Source organism: Lycorma delicatula, chromosome 9 (assembly GCF_047948215.1).
Source record: "Lycorma delicatula isolate Av1 chromosome 9, ASM4794821v1, whole genome shotgun sequence".
Classification (NCBI taxonomy): Eukaryota; Metazoa; Arthropoda; class Insecta; order Hemiptera; family Fulgoridae; genus Lycorma; species Lycorma delicatula.
Genome location: NC_134463.1, coordinates 127330022 through 127357017, shown reverse-complemented (window position 1 = coordinate 127357017; position 26996 = coordinate 127330022). Strand labels below are relative to the sequence as shown.

At 30.6% G+C, this 26996-nt stretch overlaps 1 protein-coding gene and 1 long non-coding RNA gene across 6 annotated transcripts in view; one reads left to right on the top strand and one right to left on the bottom strand.

The window, feature by feature from the left end:
• Positions 1-18915, bottom strand: part of LOC142330483 (uncharacterized) — a 40281-nt gene extending 21366 nt beyond the window's left edge. The window contains exons 1-2 of the long non-coding RNA XR_012757785.1: positions 18792-18915; positions 15971-16172 (exon numbers count right to left, since the gene is read on the bottom strand). This is a non-coding gene — a long non-coding RNA (uncharacterized LOC142330483). The remainder of the gene's footprint in view (positions 1-15970; positions 16173-18791) is intronic.
• Positions 18916-21917: 3002 nt separating this feature from the next.
• The window catches only part of LOC142330482 (sodium leak channel NALCN-like), a 48894-nt gene continuing 43815 nt past the window's right edge, over positions 21918-26996 (top strand). For 4 of the 5 annotated variants that reach the window (XR_012757782.1, XR_012757784.1, XR_012757781.1 and 1 more), the window contains exon 1: positions 21918-22430. The gene's annotated coding sequence lies outside the window, so the exon portion shown is untranslated. The remainder of the gene's footprint in view (positions 22431-26996) is intronic. The other variant, XM_075375760.1, reaches the window with a different exon arrangement.

Below are 26996 nucleotides of genomic sequence, written 5' to 3'. Positions count from 1 at the left end.
TCTGGATAAATTTACTTCTACAACCGCACTCGGAATTTAATAAAACCACGTATCGATGTATTCGATGTATCGAAAAGGTTATATGCTAAGGTTTCTTTGAAAAATAAAGAATAGAAGATGATAAATTTAAACAGTGTTTTTACCGTTTTCAAATATTTGAAAAGATTTTCGGTTTAATCAACATCGACCAAATGTATGCCGGTTATGTATACTAGTTTCCACTTATGATGTAAGATCGCATATGAAAGGAAAACGTCATTTACTAAAGAAAATTACATTTATTAAAATATGACACGAGCGGTTAAAAAGATTAGCTAGTAAAATTATTTACCAAAAATAAAAAAATTCTTTTTTTTCATACGAGTAGATTAATACTTCAGTTATCTACATATTTTTTAGAATTATTATATGTAAGTTAAGTTTGAAACTCGACGAGTTACGTTTTTAATAAACGAACTTTATTTATTACGATTAGTATACATGTGATCGTAAATAATTAACTGTTAACTTCATTATGGGTACATGGTAACGCGTTATAAAATAGTACGATATAATATCGAACGAGTTTACGACTTTAATAGAACGATGTGCGTTGTACAGATCCAGACTTAAGACTTCGATAGGACGATGTGAATCGAACGGGTTCAGGACAAATACTAAATTTTTATTCTTACAATTAAAATAAAGAAGACAAAGGTTGTAGCTGCATTATATTCTTTCTCGCGGTAGCTTTTCCTGGAACTAGGGGTAGGCTACGCACGTGGCTTATGGAATGTCATCATCTACTCTCAGGCTATTCTCAGCAATGTAGCTTATATATGTATATATATATATATATATTTTTTAACTAATAAAATGCACACCAGATGCATCAAAATAGCAACATTACAGTAGCATTTACCCGATCTTCATTTGCATTATCAACCGTGTAATTAAAATAATTACGGATTGAAAAGTAATAAAGTTGAGTGGATAACATTCCCGCTCTAATCGTGAAAGCAGAATCTGCTGTTGCATAAATAGAAAATGACTTCTCCTATAACAAAACTGTTCCTAAAAACTTGAATAAAATACTTACCGTTTGATGCGACGGTTATATGATTTCCGTAGAAAAATCATATTATCAGACCGTTTTTCTTTTTCTCTCTTTTCCTTTTGTTTGATTATCTTAATTGCTTTGCTTTCTGAGTCTTCTATGACGAATCCTGATTCCAGATGTTCTTTTGGGACATTTTTCAAAATATATGGGCGATTTGAACACCATTTGTGAAGTTGAAAACCTCCACTGTTTAGCAGATCGATTAATTCAGATTGTATTTCAATTAATTCGTCAACAGAATCTCCTCCAGTTAAGACATCATCGACATAAAAGTCTCGTCTTATAGATTTAGATGCTTTGAGATACCAGTTCTTTCCTTCTTCTGCTAACTGAAACAATCAACAAATCGCTAAAAATAGAGCAGAAGCAGTGCCATAGGTAACTGTTCCATAGGTATAGGTATATCCATAGTGCCATAGGTATCTGTAAGTGTCAATCTTGTCAGTTACATCATTACGCCACACAATTCGTTGAAAATCCCGTTGACTCCCATCAATTAATATTTTACGGTACATTTGTTTAATATCTGCAGTAAATACATAGGAGTGAGTACGAAAAGATAACAGTATAGCTTGTAAGTCCCGCTGTATAGTTGGACCTGTCGTTAAGACATCGTTTAAAGAATTATTGTTAGAGGTCTTAGCTGATGCGTCAAAAACAACGCGTAATCCGGTCGTGGAGCTGGATTCCTTGATGATCGGATGATGAGGCAAGTAATAAGTGTCTGGTTTCCTGTCTTCTGTAACAGGTTCCATCTCATCATTTTCGAGATATTCGTTTAAAAATTCATCATAACTCATTTTCATATCGTTATCTCGGTTAAGCTTGCGCTTCAGAGAATAAAAACTTTTAACGGCATATTCCTTGGACCTTCCTAATGATTTCGTGGGATCATCCGAAAAAGGTAATTTTACAACGAATTTGCCGTCTGACTGGCGTTTTACGTTTGATATATGGTGTTGCTCGCATGCTTGTTCGGCAAGGGATTTGTCATCGTTATTTGAAATCTCATCGGTTTTCCAGAATGAAGAAAGAAGATCGTGCAAATTATCATCAGGCGTTTTCTGTAATACGTGGTTGGACGCGATCTTGCCACACGCGATCAAGCCAAAAACTGAATTTTGTAATGTAGGTAAATCCTTTCCTAGTTTAAATCGGCCGTCTCTCAGAATATCAAAAAACATGCTTGCACCCAGAAGTACGTCGATTCGTTTAGATTGAAAGAACCCGTCATCGGCTAACTGAATGTCATTAGTTATGTTTAAGTTTAAGTTGAAGGAGGAAGTCGGCAAATCGTTAACAATTTTCCTTAAAACCAACAGAGATATATCTTCCTCGTAATCGTTTAATCTTGATTTAATTGTAGCGTTTACAAAGGCATTTGTTGACATTCCCGTATTTCCGATTCCGGTGACTGATGCCAGGGTTTTACATTGTTTGAGACCTAAAGCTGAAACTAATGATCGACTAATAAAATTTGATTGACTACCGCTGTCTAAAAGTGCGCGACAAGGGTAATATCCTTAATAAGGATAATGGCGGTAGCTAAAATAACTTCATCACCACTATTGGAAAAGGCGGATACAGACTGTTGCGGAGTGGAAGACTCTTTAACATCAGTCTTAGGTAACTCATTTGTTGAAGCTTGAGAAGTGTTTTCAACGTGAAGAATACTGTGATGACGCTTATCGCAAAGTTTGCAACAATGGGGACTCTTACATCGCAGAGTCTTGCGTCCTGACCTTAGACAATTTATACGTAGCTTGAGTTCGCGAACCTTTAAGTATCTTTGAGACGAGTTAAGATTAGTGAGCTGTTTACAGGTAAAAAATGTATGACTGTCATTACAGATTGCACATTTAGATTTGGAAATTTTGATATTGCTAACATGACATGAAATATTATTTATATTTCGATTAATATGCGGTTTAGACTGGAAATTTTTATAGGACGGGCCCTTGGTGTTTATCGTTCGATTTTCTTCCCGGACTTCTTGGATCATTGATTGTTTGTATAAGAATCGCATTAAATTTTCAAAAGAATACGGTTTGGATTCGCAGTCAGAAGACTTATCTTCGTCATCATTATAGCTTAGAAAATTCTTAGCGTGATACGCTTCCCAGCGATCTCTAGTTTCGGGGTCTAATTTATTTGTAATTAAAAATACTAAAAGCGTACTCCATTGATCGGTTGGTTCAACTAAGTTTTTTAAGGCAGTCAAATGGTTATTAGTATTGCATAAGTTTTTTAGCGCGGTAGACTGAGGTTTGTCAAGTCGTTTGAAAGTTAATATCCCTTGTATATGAGCTTTTATTATTAATCTAGTATTTTTAAATCGCTGCTTAAGAAGTGTCCACGGTGATTCATAATTACTGGCAGAAACCTTTATTTCCTTAATAGTGTTTAAAGCTTCGGCTTTTAAGCAAGAGCGTAGATAATAAAATTTTTGAATTCTGTTAAATTGGAGGAATTATGAATCGTAGACTCGAAAACGTCGTGAAAGTCAATCCAGTCTTCATATTTTCCAGAAAATGAAGGCAAGGAAATTTCAGGGAATTTAATGTTAGCCATGTTGGATTGTTCAGTAGTAGAAGGAGATGGTTGGGGAAGAGAGGGTGAGGATTGATTTGCAAGGATGTTGTTAATTTTAGATTCGATTTCATAGTAATTATCTTCGAAAGATGCCAAATCGTTTTCTTCAATTTCGTATTCAGCGTCCGTGCAGATCGTCCTAATTTAAAGTAGTCAAATTATTAATCAATAATTTGATAAAATTCAGACACATAAGCAAATTAACTTTAAATAGTGGAATATAAAATAATAAATAATATTCGTTATCATTATAAAGAAAAAAATACAAGAACTCAAATTTCATAGATTAAACAACAATAATTAATGCGCGATAGAAATACGCTGACACTATTAAAAATGACGCAACAGTCAGTCAAGCTGGCGCCGAGAGAAAATTATATCGAAAACAAACCCAAACAACCTATTTTAAAAATACACATATGATAAGCTCTACGATAGTGCAAAATAAATTTACTATAGCCTGTAATAACTACAAGATTCGATCATAACCTTGAATTAAAATTCTAACAAAATCAAAACATAAGAATGAAATCGAACTGAACATTTACTGAAAATATGTTTAACTAGTTGTAAATATTGTTATATAAAAAGTTTATTTTTATTAATGCTCGATCCACAAGGTAATGTGTAACTGTAGATATAATATAAAAATTAGGCAATTTCTATAAAATTATAGAAAACATGAAAGACATTTTATATTCCTTTCCTTTATAAAATTCATTTTAGTTCATACATAAAATTGATCAATTATTTTTATACAAAAATTTCTCCATATTGATGTATCACATTAAAAAAAAAATCAAATCACCCTTTTTTTTTTGAATAGAACAAATTTTGTAAATTGGAAGTTTATTATTTAAATAGAATAGATTTTAAATTTAAAAACGAGATTTCATTTAAAAAAGTGGATCGTATAAATTCTAGCAATGAGCTATTAAAAACCATGTTGAAATTTTAATTTAGTTTTCATCAAGCAATAAATGAAAAAATAAATATTTAACTTTAAACCGATATATTAAAAAAAAACTATTTTGTATACAATAAAATAAATCAAATGTTCCTCACTTTAAAATAATGTCCTAGACTGTGTGGTTTTTCCTTTCTAGAAAATTCTTCAGTTATACAAACGACACGCATAAAGGTAAGCGATTTGACGAGACTTTGAGATGTCTCTTAATCGGCACGACGTTATAAGATTTACAAACAACTTTCTTACTTTTCTGTGTTTCTGATCGGTCGGTGATATTAGAGGAGTTTACTCGCTCAGACTCGAGCGACTCGTTTGAGGGATTTGGTACGAGTTTAAAAGAATTCAAAAAGAACTTAATTACTTTTCGGTGTTTCTGAATGAGTGTTACAATTGTTTACTCGCACTAACAACCCCCTCGTGACTCAAGCTGTTTAAAATATAAATTTGAATTTTAAATATATACTTTAAAATAAAAATTAGAATCTAATTTCAATATGATTTTATTTATTTTTTACCTGCATTAAAATATTATTTAATAAAAACATTCGTTATCAGAATTGCTAATCTAGTTGAAAATTAACAAATTTGTTTTTTGAATAGTAATTTACAGAACTGAACTTTCGTTTTATACACCGATAATTATATTTTCAATTAGGAAAAGTAAGAAAGAAAATTTAATAAAGAGAATATTTTATGTTCTCTAAGACTGAAAACGGTATTATTTGATCAATTAAAAATTGGTAAATATAAAATGTATTTGGTTATAAATTATTTTCTAGACATATATATTTTTTTTTTATTTTAATTGAATACCTGAGAATATATTATTCATAAAATACATTTTATTAAAACATTTGTGTTGAAGAAATTCGAAAATTTCAAATTCGCTTAGTATGGTTTTAGCAGTCGGTTGTTGAAAGATAAGTTAAATCCGTGCGTAAATATTTATTTGATTTACTGATAACCTTTTTTTTTATTGTAATGGTACAGTTTTTAATTTATTTAATAATACATGTACTCGTGTACTATAACTTTTAAAATAATATAAAACGAGATTGATTTATTTCTTCCTTACAAAGCTGAACATTTGCTACTGTAAAACAGTTAAAAAGATAAAACGCGTGTCTGTCTATTGAGTCACGTCTGTCTATCTCCCACTTATTCGTTTCTCATTTTACCCTCTCCACTCTTTCTATATGTTTTTTATTGTAAGCTATAGTGGTATGTATTTTATTTGTTATAGCACGTACTCATTTTTGTCCTTGAACATTAACTAAACGGCAATTTTTGTTTTAAATATTACCATCAAAACAACACAGATTTTATTCTATACTCTTGACAATAGGATAAGACGTTTTTTTCTGTACTTATAAAAGTAAAATTAACAACTATACTTCAGCTGCCTTTCTTTTTTTGTTTTTATCCCTCTCAGATACAATATACACACAAACACACACACAGAGAGAGAGAGAGACAGAGAGAGAGAGAGAGAGACAGAGAGAGAGAGAGAGAGAGAGAGAGAGAGAGAGAGAGAGAGAGAGAGAGAATGCTACCGTATTTTTATAAAAAAACTGTTCGCCTGGAAACAAATTGTAGCGTGTATACGTTTTTTTTTTGTCTTCAGTCATTTGACTGGTTTGATGCAGCTCTCCAAGATTCCCTATCTAGTGCTAGTCGTTTCATTTCAGTATACTCTCTACATCCTACATCCCCAACAATTTGTTTTACATACTCCAAACGTGGCCTGCCTACACAATTTTTCCCTTCTACCTGTCCTTCCAATATTAAAGCGACTATTCCAGGATGCCTTAGTATGTGGCCTATAAGTCTGTCTCTTCTTTTAACTATATTTTTCCAAATGCTTCTTTCTTCATCTATTTGCCTCCTTCGCGTGAAAATAAACAAGAACAAAACAAAACTAATGAAATGTATTAGAAATAACAAAGATGGACCACTGAATGTGAAAATAGGAGGAAAAAATATTATGGAGGTAGAAGAATTTTGTTATTTGGGAAGTAGAATTACTAACGATAGACGAGCAGGAGCGATATAAAATGCCGAATAGCACAAGCTAAACGAGCCTTCAGTAAGAAATATAATTTGTTTACATCAAAAATTAATTTAAATGTCAGGAAAAGATTTTTGAAAGTGTATGTTTGGAGTGTCGCTTTATATGGAAGTGAAACTTGGACGATCGGAGTATCTCAGAAGAAAAGATTAGAAGCTTTTGAAATGTTGTGCTATAGGAGAATGTTAAAAATCAGACGGGTGGATAAAGTGACAAATGAAGAGGTATTGCGGCAAATAGATGAAGAAAGAAGCATTTGGAAAAATATAGTTAAAAGAAGAGACAGACTTATAGGCCACATACTAAGGCATCCTGGAATAGTCGCTTTAATATTGGAAGGACAGGTAGAAGGGAAAAATTGTGTAGGCAGGCCACGTTTGGAATATGTAAAACAAGTTGTTAGGGATGTAGGATGTAGAGGGTATACTGAAATGAAACGACTAGCACTAGATAGGGAATCTTGGAGAGCTGCATCAAACCAGTCAAATGACTGAAGACAAAAAAAAACATCTAATCACCACTAGCCATGTACTAACGAATCAGGAGTTTCAGCTAGTGAACAGTACATTCCCGTGCTAAGCTAAGATGATACAAACATACACACATCACACATACAAATGCCGTTTAGTAGGATAGAATTACCTGCGGCAATGGAGCTTTTAAGCGGTCCTCTGTGGCGCGAGTGGTAGCGTCTCGACCTTTCATCTGGAGGACCCGGGTTCGAATCCCGGTCAGACATGGTATTTTCCACACGCTATACATAAATTGTCATTCATCTCATTCTCTGAAGCAATACCTAAAGGTGGTCCCGGAGAATAAAAAAAAAATGTAGCTTTTTTATCGCTTTAGGTATTCCAGAGAATGGAACTTCGTGTATATATTTGTAAAAGTATTTTTGGAATAAATTTGAATTTGAAATTGAATATACAAATTATACATGTTATTTTCCAACACTGGAGGAATTTGACTCACCGCCTTCAGGGTGAGTCACACTGAAGGCGGTGAGTCAAATTCCTTTCAACTGGACCTTTGAATTTATAAAATTCTGAAAATTTGATTAGATTGTTTATAAATGCGGTGAATTTGATTAATAGCTTCCAGTGTGGGAGAATAACATATTTAATTTGTAAATTTAATGTTAATTAGACGAGATTAGCGAACAGAGTATAGTAGCATAGTAGGTTACATATGTCGAAAATGTAACTTCCTTTTTTACGACCATTTCTTGTAATCTATTTACCGTAAACATTGGTATTGAGTGATTTTTTTTTTTAATTTTTAGTTATCGTTTTGACCCTCTACCCCAGAACTTATCTGTGTTGTCACATATTCTGGGGAAGGTCTGAATAAGTAAATATTTTGATATTTCACCGATGTATTTGGTGTGTGCCGATATATACCGGAGAAAATCCATATTTGTCAGATATCGAGCTTTCACGGTAACATAAATTAATTGTAAACTAAAATTTTGTTTCATATAAATTTAGTTAAGAATAAGGTTAGATTTGCTTAAAGTTGAGTCGAACAGAAATCTTGAAGTGTGAATTAATCAAATAAATTACGGAAAATTTCAATCGACTTACTCGTAAACCTAACATTAACCTTGTTCTAAACCTAACTATACTCGATTAAATTTCATTTAAACCAAGCGTTTTACTCCGCAAATAATGTATATTGTACATTTACCAAAACCCACATCGTAAACTAAACCTAAATTAATTTAACCTTAAGTGAATTTAATTTCATTGAAACCAATTTATTCAGTCCCAAAATAAAGTTTATTTACGCTTGTAATATTTCGAAATTTCGGTAAGGATGCTGCGTAACTTGCAAGGGACGTAACGTAACTCGATGGAAGGAAGGCGTTTCCCACGAATAATTTTAATAGTAACGAATAACTTTCTTTTACATAAGTTATATTTCAAATTTCATCAAAATCAGAGGCGAGACCGTAACTTATATAATTGCCAAATGTATTATTAAATGTGGACATAAAATATACAGGAACCAGAGACAGTTAAATTTAAATTTTGCATCTTTTTCATAAATAGAGCAATTTTCCTATAAATAATTTTATAAGCGCACCTTTTTAATTAGAATAGTTGATTTATTATACGTCACACAATGTCTAACAGTACAAACGCAAAGAAGAGTTACTAAATTACCTTTAACTTTCCCGTCTAGATAGCGCTACAGCTCTAGAAAGTATTGAAATCGGTCCGATTTCGGCATATGCGGTTTTCACCGGATCTTGACGTTTTGACGCCTAAGGAACCCAAAAAACCGAATGGAAATTGTCCTGTTGTTAATGTTCGTATAAACATGTGTTCGGTGTTGGCATATAAATCACCTTATATCTCCAGAACTACTGGACCGATTTAGACCAAACTTGGTCTGATTACTTCTTATGAGGCACATGCCATTAAATTTTCAACTTAAATGTTCAAAGGGATGAGGCTGTGAAGCAAGGTCAACCTCAGTCTCGAGATTTCGCCTAATTAAGGACATATTTTACTTAGGCGCATTTGTTAACGATTAAAAAATAATAATATTTGCAAAAAAACTTTTTTAAAATCGCATGCCCACCACAAAAATTGCTCTAATTTACTGCTATGTTGTGACGTCACAGGTGGGCGGTAGAATTAAATAAATGAATAATATTTAAAGTGTAAAAAGTAACTCGGTCTAACGGGGAAATTTTTTCTATGTAAGTTGTGAAATTACATTAGTTATATTATATATCATTTGGTAATTCTGAGCAATTATTCCCCCAACCTCAATTTTTCCCAGATTGCAATACGTTATATTGGAGGTCAACACGAAGACGAAAGAAGAGACATGATTTGCCCGAAAGTTCGTAGATAACGTGAATGAGCAGTTGAAGATAACAAAAAGGGCAATATTCGTGTTCGGTTATGAGATAAACAAATATATATATATATATATATATATATATATATATATATATATATAATAAATAAATTTAAAAGTATAACCAAACTTAACCTTCGCTCGCTAGTCAAAGTTAGCGAGCGGAGCGAGCGTAGGTTAAGTTTGGTTAAATTATATTCATAGTTATATTGGTAATGTTCAGGAAAACTTTTTCATTTTTATTTTATTATTTAATTATGGTAAATCATTTATTTACGTACGTCTACATTATATACAAAAACCGAAATTTTAAACAATGAAGTTTTTTTTAAGTCGGTTCAGAACCTCCAAAGTGAGATAAGAAAAAAATCATTTTTATGTTTTATAATTCACATCCGGTAGACTGAAAAATATATCATAACTAGTGTGTTAAGATAGGCTTGATTTATGACAAAAAAAGTCAAAATCCATTCTTTTAACAATCAGTTAGAAGAATAAATGAAATACATACACATACATAGATGTGCGCACGCAAACTCGCACAAAAATGCAAACAATCAAACAAAAATCAATAATAATTTGATGATTATGAAGAATTAATATAAAAGCAATAAAGGATTAGGACACACACACACACACACACAGTTTTAAAAAAATATACTGATTTAATAAATTATATTAAGCATACCACTCTTCCGATTACCGTGGCAGTGTGGTAGCGTCTCGGCGTTTCATCTGGAGGTCCCGGATTCGAATACCGGTGAGGTGTAACATTTTGCTTATGCTAAAAATTTCCATTTTTACATTCCTTTGTAAACTTGTACGGTGAATCATTCATCAGTTGTAGAAAAAAGAACTGATTCAATCGAATCTCATTGAATTTCAATTAAAATTTTATCTTCCCGGTAATGTATTATCTATTACATATACAATTATTTATTATATATACAGAGTGTATCACGAATTTTTTCCGGGACTTTCACAACCTATTCTACTCGCGAAGATAATGGAAAAAATTCATAATAAAAATTTGTCCTAAAATGCTTCGTTTGCGAGTTACGTCGGATTTCAGCTATCCCGGTGAAATAATGTCACTGAAATATTTAAAACGTTAATTAAGGGACAAAATTAGTGAACCGTTTTGTTTTTGACCGGAAAAATCGAATAAAATATATCCCAGAACCGTATCTGCAGTAGTAGTAGAAATCTAGTGTGAAATTCAATAAATCGGGGTAAAACCCCTGTTTTTAATGTTAGATGTACAATAACTTTGTTAAATAACTTTTAAACAAAACTTGTAGAGGATTTAATTCTAAACAAAATAGAAGAGCAAGTTGAATCAAACAAAGAAAACTTTTTCACGTCTCTTTCATTAGCCGTAAATCCCAAACGAAGTATTTTAGGACGAATGTTTAAATGAAATTTAAACGAGTAGATTATTTTCACGAGTAGAAAAGGTTATGAAAGGGCCCGGGAGAACTTTGTGATACAATCTGTGTAAATATATAGTAATTTTTATGAGGCTGTTATTCTTTCACGCAAAATCTACTCGTCCGATCGAGGTGATATTTTGTACTAAAATACGTTTTATAACCGAAAAGAATTTACGACTATTACCGTAACGAAATATTCCACTGTTTCATGACGGTAGTCGTTTAAATTGCTTGCGGTAACCACCGGATTATGTTCCTTTCCTATATTTAAATTTACCACGGCCAAACCGTTGATCGATCGAATTCTGACAGCATTTACAGTTTTTGAAATTAAATTTTCTACAAAAAAGGTCTCTCTCTATCTTTTGCGATACTATTTGGATTATCGGTAAATATACCTTAAAGGAGCGATGGTGTTCGTGTTCGATGTACATTCCTTTAGACTTGCCCTTTCGAATCCCGGTCAGGCATGGCATTTTCACACACGCTACAAATCATTCATCTCATCCTCTGAAGAATGCCTAACGGTGGATCCGGAGGTCTTTACATTCAAACACCTTCAGTTTTCAAATAAAGTCGGTTGCTTTATGCTCATGTAGAAACAACGTATATATGCATATTCCAGAGAGAAGAGCTGTAATTCTGTATGCAATTTCAGCGTTTAGATTATGATGTTTCAACATAATGTATCGAAAACTTTTTCGCAAAGAAAAAGAAAGAAAATTGGTCATTTTCTTGTGGTGTTTGTCGGATAACGCTATGAATCGTGCAGAGTACATTTTAACCCGTACGAAAGAGCTAAAAATAACGCTCAATTACAGTTATTTTTTTTAATAGCTTTCTTATGTTCGAAATCCTATTTAGATGACATTTAGTAACTGAAATCTGACAAACTTCCCGTTATCCAATCAAGATGAAATTTTGCACACACGTTTGGCATGAATGATAATATAATATACCATATTTAATATCGTTCTAAAACAAACATGTCGGACGTTTGTAAAAACATATTTATTTGTTTACTTACGGGTAACAAATCATATGTTTCGGTAACTAAGGGTGTGTTGTGGCAGCGAAACGATTTTGTTACGATTACAAAATGGATTTGTTACTACCAACTGTCGTTACTGATTTTTTACTGTAAGTTATCTGATTTTGTTACGACGACAAACCGATTTGTTGTAAGTAAATGAATTCTGTTACTATAACAAAATCATTTTTCTTCGTGTAGTGTAGATTCTCATGGGAACAAAAAGATGAAACTAGAGTACAAAACAAAAAAAAAACTGCAACACACCGTAAAATACGGTTGGAGAAATAGCATGAAAAGCGAGCGAATGAAAGCGAAAAGGTAAAACGGGCGAGATTTGACGAGTTGATTTTTAGCGGGCGAAAGTTGAGTTTTTATTTTATTTTTTTACGCGCCCGCTACTAGAGTAAGAAAGAATGAGAAAAAATGATAAACCGATGTGAATGAATCGATAGCATTTGAACGAACAAGCGAAGGCGGGAGACCAAAAAGTAAAAATAAATAAATAAAAAAATGGTATTCTTTTAAAGAAATTTCTCTAAATAGTAGGAAATAATTTTTCAGTAACTGTAATATAATCAAAGTAATTTTCAATATTTGTAAAAAGAAATCCATTGCGGCTCATAAAATTTTACTGAAGAATTGGAATAGGTGTTCTGCGAGGATTAATAAAGGTAAAAAATGCGAACGAACGTAAATTAAAATTATAAAACTAAGTAATATTTTATGAGCGCAAATTTTTACAAATGTACAAATATTTTCTAGTTTTTGGAGCAATTACGTTTTAAAAGAAACCCATTTTACAATTAAAACATTTTTTTTACGTAAATATATAAAAAATAAGATATAAACCCTTTTGGGGCATAACTATCTATATTCCTGCAGAAGTAATTTTTAAAATGTTATTAATATCTTTTTATGACAAATTTTACATACATGCGCGCGCGCACACACACACACACACATGTTAGGATTCAGGATGTAGCATATGTAAGCATTATTAGTGGTATATATTCCTTTTTTTTTCTGTTTAGCCTCCGGTAACTACCGTTTAGATAATTGTTCAGAGGATGAATGAGGATGATATGTATGAGTGTAAATGAAGTGTAGTCTTGTACAGTCTCAGTTCAACCACTCCTGAGATGTGCGGTTAATTGAAACCCGACCCCCAAAGAACACCGGTATCCACGATCTAGTATTCAAATTCGTGTAAAAATAACTGGCTTTACAAGGACTTGAACGCTGGAACTCTCGACTTCCAAATCAGCTTATTTGGGAAGACGCGTTCACCACTAGACCAACCCGGTGGGCTGGTATGTATTCCTGGTTGAAGTCTTTGTTACGTGTTATTTTATTCAGTTTTAATTAAAAAATCACTGTTAGCATTTACACTTAACATTGGCTAATATAATATAATTCTGGAAGAATATTTATATTGAAATAATTATTTTATACATATAATAAAATGTTTGTTTTTTAAAAGAATATTTATCCTTAAGAAATAACTGTGTGTGTGTGTGTGTGTGCGTGTGTCTCTATCTCACTGCGCGCGCGGGTGTGTTACATGATAATTAGATGTACAGTTAAACCTGAAAAATATTCGACATAATATTGATATTGATATTTTTATTTGATGATGTATTTTAACAGTTTGTTAGTTATAAAGTTTAAGTTTGTGCAAATATCTTTTTAATAGCATTTTCCATTATCCATCATAATCACTTTCTCCGTTACTTTTACTATAGTTTTATCGGTGCTTTCTTGATGAGTATTTAAAATCATAATCCGTACATAGTTATTCCTAAAACAATATTACCCTAAAATATGTAATTGGTTTTTAACTGCAAGATAAAAATTATTAAAAAAACCAGACTACTCCTGATTGTACACATCTACCTAGAATAAACAACAAAAAATAGTCGAGCGAGTTTTTGTTTATTTTATCGGCATTTTTTTCAGATACATTAGTATAGTCAGCGATATGAAATTTAATATTACTTTTATGCGTTATCTTGTACTCGGGAGTTACCACCTCATACAGCCTACACAGGCACCGGACTACATCAAATATAGAAATAATATTAAATTTCACATCGCTAACTTACTATATCATGAAAAAAAGCTTGTAAGAAAAGAAAGAAAAACAAATATTTTTAAAAAAAATTTAATTATGTAGTAAAGAATTTCTTCATTTGCGCGCGGGGATGTGCGTGCGTGCGAACTCTTGCATTACTGATAAAGACATATACACATATAGTTTTATCCAGCTGTAACATTAGATTTTATTAAATAATAGAAAGCTTCATCAACAACCCCTTGTAAATAAATTTGTACCTTCAAAACTAGATTGAACTAACATACAATCTAGTTTTGAAGGTACAAATTTATTTACTGTAATACATAATTTGTGCTAGATTTTAAAAAATTCAGATTATAATAAAAGCGAAGTGTTTAAAAAAAAAATTAAATATAAATAAAATAAATGTAATAATTAATTTTTTTATAATAATAAATGCTTTAATAGAAAAACAATACTTCGATTGTCAATGATAAAAAATAAAACAATAATTCATAAAATTGTATCGTTCATACGCTGTCAGAGGTAATTATTTTTTTGTTTAATTTTATTGGGATAACGCATACGTAAAAACAACTTGTCACTCTGACGACTGCGAAGACGGTGCGGGGAGAGGGGGGAGATGAAACAAATGCAGCAGGTGGCTAACTTCACTCTGATTGGCTACCCTCGGACAGTACTGGTCACGCGATGGTACAACAATTCAAATACAACCGTAAATGTGCGTACGTGTGTGTGTATTGCGGTCGAATAACAAAGTTAATATCCCTAATATATTTCTTATATAGACGTTCGATATAATTAAATTAAATCAAGATTTGTCGATCAGTTTATATCTCTATTATTACATTTTATTTAAAATAATAATTAATCTCCCTTAATTTTAATAATTTTTTTAAAAATATTACGATTAAATTTATCAGTTTTGTAAAGTAATTTACAAAAAAAAAGATTCTAATATTACATAATAACAGATAAAAATTTTCCAGTTTTATTTACAATTCGACCTCGTAATCTTTATTAATGCTATTCCTAACACATATTAATACCTAATACATTTTTATATTTATTTATTTGTATGGGCAATAGACCCACATTCAGTTCGTCACTTACTTTTATTTCAAATTTTAATAAAGCGTATAAAAAGCCAATTCTGACCGAAATTTGAACATAGAACTTTCTGTCTACCTGTACTACCTACAATTCTGGTGTCTTTTGCCAATGTTTTACATTACTATTATTTTTGTTTTTACTTTTTATTCTCGTAAATAGAAGTTTAAAATTATAATTTATCACCGATAAATTTCAAGCATTTTAAAATACGAAATTTAATATTCCAGAAACGAATAAAAGTGAAATACAAAATACCGTAAGAATTTGGTACGAAATTATATACTTATTTAGAGAATACGATTATCAAAATAAGAGTCGCTCTTGGAAAGTAATAAAACATCACAATCACTATCATCACCCCGCCTCTTAAACCTCACTCTGTCCCAGACAGCGCGAAAATTCTCTAACATTCTCTCTCTCTCTCTCATTCTCTCTGTGGGTGCATGTGAGCGCGTTTTTACACATTAACCGTACTTTGCTTAACCCACGAGTACGGTACGTTTAGATTGTGCAAAAATTCTTTTTTCTATTTTATTTGGTTAATTATTTATCGGCCGATTAACCTAAAATTTATAAACAAGCGTGTAACTTTTGTTTATTTTTGGGGGATACTATGTAGCCGGTGTTAAATAGAAAATGCAGTACGTGATAAGAAAACAAAAATAATAACACTTATTTTAAGCTATATTAAAATAATATTAATATAAAGAAACTTACCTCGATTAATAATGAAGGTCATTAAACACCAAAACAAAATAAACAACGTATAAGAAATAGTTAAACAAGAATGACCGCAGACACGAGGATCCAAATTGAACTGCATATCACAGACCATCTATAATGTCGCTAGATTCCATAAGCTTTCGTTCTCTGCCACGCACGTTATTTCTCTGTCGCTTCAAACAACGTCCGAACAAATCTGCAAAATAAATTATGAAAATTGGCGCCCCAACTAAAATGTATTACCTACACTGTACTGTTTCTCCTCTCATAATAACAACCGACAGTATAGCATTAATGTTTTACAGATTTGAAAACTTTTTACAAAATAATAACTGTAATAAATAACTGTAATAATAATAATAATACTAAAATAATAACCAAATTTTCGCTTAAACCTATGTATACAAAGTTAACAAAGGAACGTAACCAACGTTAAACTGTAATGTTAAGGTTTTCAGTTATTTCCTTTTATTCGAACCCGGGACCTCCGGATAAAAGGCCCCGCAATTAGTCGAAAAATGTTTGAGATATGGATGTCCGAATAATCGACGTTTTAACAAACATTAATCTCAGATTATATTTAATTTGAATCACAATTTTGTAACAAGAAAATCTCTGATAATTCGAGTACTTAAACAAGCAATAGTTTATGTAAATTTTACGGATAAATAAAATATGTAAGTCCGGTTAACCAAGAGTCGGATGTATAAAATCAGTGATTATTTTACTAATTGTATTATAACAACATAAAAAAAATTAAAATAAACAAAAAAGTTATCAAGTATGATTTTTAAGTTTTTAACACTAATACATAAACGATAAATATCAAAGTTCATTGACCTTGTTGTCAAACAAAGAATTTAACACGATTTATTTTATTTTATTTATTTTTTTTTTTTTTTAATATATAAATATAAATAATAGTAAAATAATAATATGATTTATTATTAAATTTAAAAAAAAATAAATAATAAAAATTTTACGAAAAATATTAAAAATAATTTTTTTCATTCATCTTCCTTACTGGTTAGCTTGGAAGATATTCTATGTAAAAGTGTTGAATAACTCAAACGCAGTGATTTACCTGATGCCGATCTTGGCGGCCAAAGGGCCAGGGGGGAAGGAAAAGACAGGTAAATTGGCAACATAGCAGCACCTGTTGTAGTCACAATGTTAGAGCTGTGTTAATATAATACCACTCCGTATTAAGAATAGTATTAGAAGAGAAGAGAAGTAAGAGAGAGTGAGAGAGAGACCCTCTGTCTCGCTTCCTCTCCATCACTGATCCCCCTACCAACCCCTCTCTCAATTTCTCTCCATCGCCCTCGCACCCTCTCCCACCAAATCTCTCACACTACCCGCTCTGTCTCTCACACTACCCGCTCTGTCTCTCACTCGACCACTCTCTCTCCCAGTCACTCTCTCACTCTCCCCCTCCGTCAATCTCTCTCGCTGTATGCGGTGGGCTACTTAAACATGTTTGTATTTTTTCAATTTTCTCACTCAAAGTGCATTTTTACAAAAACTTTGTAATAAAAAAAATTGACCGTTAAGGTTTTTGCCGACGAGAAGAAAAGTTACAACGTCGTTTGTAGTAATAAAAAATTACGCGTATAGAATTTTATTTCGAAAATACGAGTACACCGTTAAATTATGTTACTTCAATTGTTTTTAAATTTCATCGCTCCTTTGATCAGCTAAACAAACATAGTTTTTTTTGTAATTTATTTATTTCGCGTCGTTTATTATTGTACGTAATGAATTAAATGAACTGTAACCTATAAGGAATGCCGAAATTCGAAACCAGGATTTTCGGTATATCAGTCGGTTAATTTACCAACCGATCGATCTGAGGGTCATTAAAACTTTCTTAAAAATAGTTTTCCTCTAAAAGAATGATCGACTATTTTGTGATTTTTTTTTTTAATTTAGCTTAAAAAATATAAATTAAACACGGGAAATGTTAAATATAAAAATCTGTAATGAACTATTTGTTGTATATATCTCGTTGTACTGTTTACGAATAATTTCTGCTTTAAATATTATGTACGCATAATTATTAAGATGATACACGATTATACCGGGAGTCGAACTCATATTATAAAATATTGGTTGCCTTCTACAAACTCACTACCTATTTTTTTTTTCCTTTCTTACTTATATTATTAAATATATATATATATGTTAAATAAAAACTACGCCGATAAATTTCTAAAAATATTTTTACAAATTTATTAAAACGATTATTTGTTACTTTCTTTCCTATCAAAAAATATTTTTTTTCAAATTTTTGTGTTATTCCCGAGACATTCATTTATGAATATTTAACGACATTAATTGAGATCGGTGAATAAACGGTAAGCTATTTAGGTGTCGAACCCAGGACTCCAGTAAATATATTCTTAAATATATTATTATATATTATTCTTATATATTATTTATTATATATTTATTTATATTTATTATATATTATTCTTAAATATATTCTCCGGTATATTCTTTATAACGATACAGATGCGAATTATTTTCTTAGCTTCATTCTCGTTACCCGACTTAAAACATAATATATTTAACACGAAATACATCTAATATATCACTCACGAAATACTCTTACAAACATATAACTTGTTTATTTTTTCGATACTGTTTAGCCGCTATTAAGAGATAAATAAACAAATTTATTATTATTAAATTTATTTTGTAAAATTAGACGAGAGTAAATTGGGTTCTAACATTTTTAATCTAATAAATAATTTGAATAACACATACACAGAATAAAACTGCCAATAATATTAAAAAAATAAATACAACTCACCTTAATCAGTAATAAGAAATATCTCAGTAAAAAGATGTAAATTGGATGACGTCAATATTAACTGGAAGCATTACGTATTCAGTCGGCTATCTACCGATAATTCCCGCCAATAACTAACCACAAAACAAAGCAACTCGGTGAATTTCTTTAGTTAGACTCATCTTCCCCCCACTACGGAATCGACGTCATCGAAAGACATCCGCTAGTTTAACAAAAAATTATAATGAAAAAAATATTATATCTAAAATTTGGTTCGCAAACTGTCATTCACCATCCATTACATGTCGTCTAATATTAAATTGTTTTTAAAATTGACTATCGGTCTTGCCCAACTTATAATTAGATAAAATATTAAAGAGAATAAATTTTCGCTTAAAACTATAAATGGACATATTACAACAACAGCCAACCGTAAACAAAGGGGTTATAACGAGATTTTTACTTATTATTTAAATACGTATAATCAGTTTATATACGTAATCTAATCGTATATATGTCTATCGTATAATCGTAAAATATACGTATATATGTAATCAAGCTCAATATATAGTACATCCGGGCGATGATAACGTTCAACCGTTTTTCGCCCTCAAAAAAAAAAAATATATATATACTACATGTAAATACGGACCCCCACGCGCGCGCACGTACAATTTTGTTATTAAATGTTACTATATTTTTTAAATATCATTCAGGAATTAAAAAAAAAAATTGTATTATTAATCTTTTCTTTTTTAGATGTAACACGACCTACATGCTATTAGAGAAGAGGTAGCGCTGGCTACCTTACCTGCTAGACTAAAAGTTCCAGATTCGATCGATATCTGGAACTGCAGTTTTTTTTTGAGAAGACGAACAGTCATCTTCTCAAAAAGAAAAATAACAGAACCGCATCTTTTACGATGTAAATTATAGAAACCACGAACAGTACGCAAGGAGGTAATGAATGATTAGTATTATCTCTAAATTTCACGGTTCGGCCCGTCTACAATATCCAAATCGAATGGGTGTGTAAGAGCGTACACACACCCGTAGATCTATTTATTAGTTCACTTTATTATACGTATAAAGCCTAATTTTATTTTATTTAGATCTTTTAAAATATATTTCGTCGTTTTTAACTAATACCTGGCTCTCAATGAACGAAACAGTTTAATCCAAAAATTATATTGAAAGTTCTTTGAGTGACATGGAATTAAATTTTGTCGGATGTCGGATTTTTGTAATCTATTTTGTCACCTCCGTAATAGAACAACCGAATGATATACTGAGGGTTTTGGGTTCGATTCTTGGCTTGGACTTAAGCTCACATGTTTAATGCCTATCTGGGTATTGCCAGTTAAAAGAACACTACTCGTAGTCTGAAGATCTAAGGTTTTTTCTCAGCTTGGAGAGGGTTTGCAGCAGCGTAATATGCTTATAATTAAAAAAAAAAAAAAAAAAAAATTTATTCATAACGTTAAGACACTGTAGTTGATTGTTAGTTGCCGCACAGAATTACTTGCGTAATGCTTCTGTCTCAGATCGCTTATATTCATATAAATATTAGATACGGAATCGATTTATTCTTCCTACAGTTCAGATTTACTGACGTAAATCATCTGTAAATAAGTTCATAATAAAAATGTTAATAAGGAACCGATTGGATACGCTGGAGAGGTCTCAATTTACGCAGGTTAGTTTCTCAATTTAGACGTAACTTAAAAAATCTACATGCTAACCAGATTAAAAAAAAACTGAAGATACTGGGTTCCGCTCTTTCAATTAGCGGTTTTTTATATTTTATTCTTAATCTGCACATAAAAATAATTCTTAAGGCGACAACAAATTCAAAAATCAATAAATAAATAAAAACCATCAAACGGTTTAAATAAAAACCAGCAAACGTAAAGCGAAAAGTTGCGTGTCTTATTTTATATTTTTGACTTCATTTAATTTAATTGTTTTATAAGATAACTCAATTCTCTATCGCGTAAGGGATTTATTTATTAAAGCGCGTCAGACTGTTAACCTTGAACCTTTGTAGTCGGCTGGAGTGAGTAATATTACATAACTATGTTCAACAACGGGCGCTGGCCAGACAGCGTGGGAAGGAACTTGTGATCTTAATACGCATTATTAAAACAAATATTCATAATCTATTTTATATTAAACAATTTATTAATCTAAACTGCCAACAAATTAATATACGGTTATTTTTTTCTCTTTAATTATGAACTGAATTTAATAAATAATTTATTTATTAATCTATCTTATTGTACGCATTTTAAAATGTAACAATTGTATTTGTTAAAATGGAATATTTGAGTAGACAATGATTTATTAAATACAATGATACGTAGTTTGTTTATTTTGTATAAATAAGGAAAGGAAAAAGACGATTTTCGAGTTTAATATCGCACTCAATAGTCTCTAAAGGGAGGTTAATAAAATCTTGTGTGTGTGTGTGTGTGTGTGTGTGTGTGTGTGTGTGTGTGTGTGTGCGTGTATGTGTGTGTTTTAAACGATGGCAGATTGTCATATGTACGTAATCTTTTTACTAAAGAATAAATTAAATATAGATAGGTTTTATTCGTTGAAAAATTTAACGTTTTGTTTTTGAAATAACAAACTTTGAAGAGGTTTCAGAACCGTCTAATTTAGCTCCCGATTCATCGAGGATATTTACTAATGATATGAAACTTTATATATTTTTAAATACGGTTATAAAGAGTTCCTAGACTGTAAAATCATTAAACGTTACTTAATTCCGATCACAGATGGCAGTCCAACAGGCTGGCACTTTCCAACAGGTTGGAAAGTAACATAGTTAAATAAACCCGATTACTTTTTTATAGTCAAAATTTCTTTTTCTCAGAAAACCATTGAAATTCACCTAAGATAATGCGATTCTAATTGAAAATAAGAATTAAAGCAAACCAAATCGAATGTCTGTTAGAAATCAATCCTTTTGTTTTTTTTTTTGTGAAAAAATTATTAATTACATTTAAAAAATACATTTTTAAATATATTATATTAAAAAAAGTTTAAAAACATTAATTAGAAAATTAAAATTAATTATGCAGATTAATAAGAAAATAATAGTAAAAAAAACCTAACAGAATAAAATAAAAAGATGGGTCTGAACTACGGATAGAGCGGAGAAAAAAATTTACTAACTGCGGTAACTTGTACGTGTTGGTGTATGTAAAAGGGAGTGTACAGATAGAATTGATCAGGAAGCGTAATTGCTGTGACTGTATCCGACTATTTCGTCCTTCAACTTGGTTCGGCTACAATTAGTCAAAACAACTGCGTGTGTCAAAATATTTATTACGTTCATGAAAAATTATATTTGTTTATATTATTTATTAGCTGCTTCCATAATATACAGCGATGTAGTAAAAATAAAGAAAACTTAGATTGTAATATTATCTAATATTTTCTTTCTGATAACTTATTAATCTAATATAAGTAGTATTAACGAACGATTAACGTTGTCATGTACAATAAATGATATTTATTTCTTTCCGATCTAATGGTGTTTTTAAAACCGTATCAAATTTTGTTTACTTATACGTTATTTGTTTTCAGTATATATAGTAGTGTTTTACACGAATATAAACGACCATTTAGAGAAGAATTCTACATGTAAATTAGGTAAGTTCTTTCAATAAAATATTTTGTAATAAGCAAAATAGTACACAAATAATGTGATTAATTACAAAAGGTTAACTCATTAGCAGGAATTATGGGAATTTAATGAATTGTTTGGCAAAAATGATTATTTTTAGCTTAGCGAAATATATTTTTATTCTTGTTATTTTAATTTAAATTAAATATGAGATATTTAAAAAAGCCAAATTATTACCCAGAATCAAACCCGAGACCGGCAGATTTAGAAGCCGACGTACTAACAACTATATGACTGATCGATGTTACTTTATAAATAACAGTTAGTCATAAAAAGTATAAATCCAAACGTATATTAACAGTTGCGAAGTCTTATGGTTTAAAGAAAAAATTAACAAGATGTAGACATCTTGTCAATGTGCCTATTTATACAGATTATTACGCACTTACTAGTCTCACAACAGTCTTAGTTTTTAATATGATAGAATGTTATAAACTTATTTATAAAATAAAATTGCGTTTAAGAATAAAACAGTTACTCAAAACGTTTAATTAACTCGGATTATATTTAAGTTTATAATAATAAAAATAACAAACGGCCAGATAAATGAAATAATGTTGCCTTAGATGTAATAAACAACCCACATTTGTATAATTCTTTTATATTTATAAGAACAAAATATATAACGTTATACTTGATGAACACGCATCAAGTAAACCGTTTGTCGACGTCGAATAACTGCATTTCGTCCGAAAGTTCCCGAGTTTGAATCTCACATACGATCGGCATTTATAATTTAATATAAATTATATTATAATAGACTCGTGTAATTAGTTATTAAAATATGATTTACATTGCAGCGTGAAAGGCACGAGTTAGTAGCGAAGAAGTTCCTCAGAGGGCGCGAGAATTTTCTAACCGCGCGCGCGCGTGTGAGTGAGTGAGGGGGAGTGAATGAGTGAGAGAAATCGTGTGAGGGGGAGTGTTGCGCGCGCGGGTGTGTGTGTGTTGGTGTTGATAGAAAAGAGAAATCATTAATTTCTTACCGAAGAAGAGGTATTGTAGAAATAATTTATTTATAAGACCTAACTTCTCAAGAAGACTGAAAAATGTCCAACCTCCGGCATATTTATTCCTTATAATTCTCTTAAATATTATAAGAAAACAATTAAAGAAATAAATATACCAAATCAAACTTAATTCTAATTTTAATTATATTTTTTATGTACTATCCACTGATTCTATGAAATAAAATTATTTCATAAAGTAACAAAAATTATTTCTCACTTTGAAGGGAGAGTAATCCCATCTACATTTTTTTAAACGTTCATCACCGCATCGAATTTGTAATGTTAATGTTATTACAACTTTTAATTGAGAAAATATCTTATAATAAATTATGGAAAATATTAAAAAAATAATAATTTTATAAAATGTAATCTTTCTCTCTATGTATATATATATATATATATATAAAATCATTCTGTATACAGAATGATTCAGGAGGAAAAGTACATAATTTGGAAACTGATTCTAAAGCTTAAGATAGGGAAAAAAGTTAATACAAACTCATGTCCGAAAAGGCTTTGTTATTAATTTACGTCTACCTAATTGCTAACGAGTGAGGAATGAAGCCGTTTTCCGTTACACACTTCATTTAGCTAAATAGTACACGTTTTTGCCTAACAATGTACTAACTTACTGAAATGGAAATGGTGTTCAGTAGTACAAATGATATTTTCATTTCTTTCACAACAGGTAAGGTTATATATGCACCATTACTATCAGAGAGAGACAGAAGTTCTTATTAGTGCCATCTATGCCACAGACGGTTAAAATGTATCACAATCATAAGAAAAAATGCAACTAATTAATGTCCTCTTTCTTCAGGAAACGATGTGTTATATACAGTCTCCAGTCTGTGTCGAATGTATAGTAATTAGGCCTGTTGAGTTATTCTACCAAAAGATTATTTCTTTCTTAAACAGCACTTTTACAAAATTAATAACAAATGATATATTTTAATCTTTTTTTTTCATAAAATGAACAACAATTTTGTAGAAAAAATCGAACTAGAGAGTTCGATTAAAGATTATACATTTTAAGTATGTAAAATTACAATGAATTACTTGTAAAATGCATGTTATTTTTATGAGCAATTCCAGCATAGACTTTTCTTTACATTTTTTACTCATAAATTATTTTATGAATTACAAAATTACAGTTTTTATGAATGAAAGAAAAAATCAAGGAAATGTGCAAAAGAGGTTTGACATTTGCTCCAGTAGTAACAGACGAATAAAAATGTACCGCTGCTTCTCTACGTTTTAAGTATTGTATTGGGTTACATGAAAATAGTCTAGTTTCATTAAGGTAGATTTGTTATTTTTTTTAGTAGTACCTTTTTAAATAAAAAGTGAAAATAAATTAAAATATCTAAAAAAAATAATTTTTGTAGTCAATCGTACAATTAAATTATAAAAATGTAGAGGCATGAATGTGACATTTTTTAATAAATTATTTTTCTAGGTTAGAAACTCAATATTATTTTATAAACTAAAAATATTGCTTGGAAATTGAAATCAGTAAAACTAAAAATGAATTTAATTTATCATCTCATCGATGGCAAAGGCGTACTTGTCGATATAAAATCGAAGATCCGAGGGTCGATTCTCGGCTTGGGTACCGGAAAGTGTGTAACGGATTGGTGTCCGACTGACGACTTAAGACCAAAGATTTTTAAATTATCTAAAATATTAATTTTATACTAAAATTAATATTAACATATTAACCGTACTTTCCTTACCTCAGTATATAGTACTTTTAGAGTGTGGAATAAATTTGACTTCCTAGTTAATTATTTATTGCCCGATTAACCTTTAACCCCTTTAACAAAAACGGTTATGCTGTGTTTTTGCGTAGATAAGACATTAGTCATAACAACGATTAGTATTAAATTAGTCTTTACAAATAAAATTTATATATTTCTAAATAAAATGTTTTTATTATGTTTACAAATTGTATAATCTTATAATCTGTTTAGCTTATGTAATCTGTGCGTTTTAGACATATTTTCGAATCCCTATTGAAATGGAAAGCATTAATGAAAATAATATTTTTAATGGCCGGTTTTTGGCTATTGATAATTACTACTCGAACCTAGACGAATTTTCGCAAGATTACTCTTGTTTATCGAAACTGAGTATACTTCATTTAAATATTAGGACTATTCGCGGTCATCGGGATGAATTCTTGATTCACCTAGGTAATAGTAACGTAGATTTGATAGTTCTCACGGAAATAAACATTACGGATAATGAAATAAGTTTAATTAATTTTTATCAGATTAATGGCTATGACTCCTATCACTGTGTCCGGAATATTAGGTCTGGTGGTGGTATTTTAATTCTTTGTCGTAGCACACTCAGTGCTGAAAGAATAATGTTGCATTTGACTGTCTCAAGTTGTGAACTATTATGCATTCAGGTTTCAGTGAAATTGGGCGTTAAGACCGATGATTTTACGATAATATGCTTTTACAGACCGCCAGATTTAAATGTTCATGAATTTTTACATGATCTTGAAAATATTCTTCATAATTGTAATAATAATAATGCGGTCTTAATCGGAGATATGAACATTGATCTTACTAAGGAAAATACTGTAGTTAGTTACTATCAAACCTTATTACATACAACGGGATTCATGTGTTGCATATCTGATATAACGAGGGAGGAAATAAGAGATGGGGTAATTGTTAGATCTTGTATAGATCACATTTTTATTAGAGGCTTTCCTGATACGTTTTTTCTGGAGTAATTGAAACTAAAATTTCTGATCGCTATGTGACAATAGCAGATCTGTTGTACAAGAATTCATCCCGACGATCGATGGATGACAGTCTTGGTTCATTTTACTTAGATAATGCCTTAATTAGATATAAGTTAGATAGCATAAATTATGACCCCTTAGGTAATAAGATGGATAATAATCCATCTGCATATGAGAAATTCGTTGATATAATTAATTCTGTGTATAACAGTTCTTTAGTTCGCAGAAATACTGATAGGATTAAAATTCAAAGTAGAAAAAAACTATGGATGACGGATGACATTCTAAATAAAATAAAGTATAGAGACAAACTGTTCAAAAAATGGAAAAAAGCACCAGCTAACCTGGAAATTCGAAAAGATTACATATTATATAGAAATAAAATTAATATTGAAATACGAAAAGCGAAGGAGAAGTATTTTAATGATAAATTTAAAAATTTTCAAAAGAATGATTTAAGGGTAATTTTTGTTGAAAAATTAAACTCAAAAATTGCAAAAAAACCAAATAAGCAAATAATGTACCGTATAAAAAAAAATGATATTAAAAAAGAAAAAGGAAAAAAACAATGGATTTTTATACTCAAGCAAGATGCCTGATTAAAGGATTACTTTGATGAAGTAAATTAAGTGAAACCTCACTCATGCTAAATTGTAAAATCCAGAATTAAACTGAAACTGAAGAAATCAAAATTCTTAATGCATCACACATCCTTTTACAAAAAGATAAGCAAAATTAAGCTTATGGGTTCATACCCCATC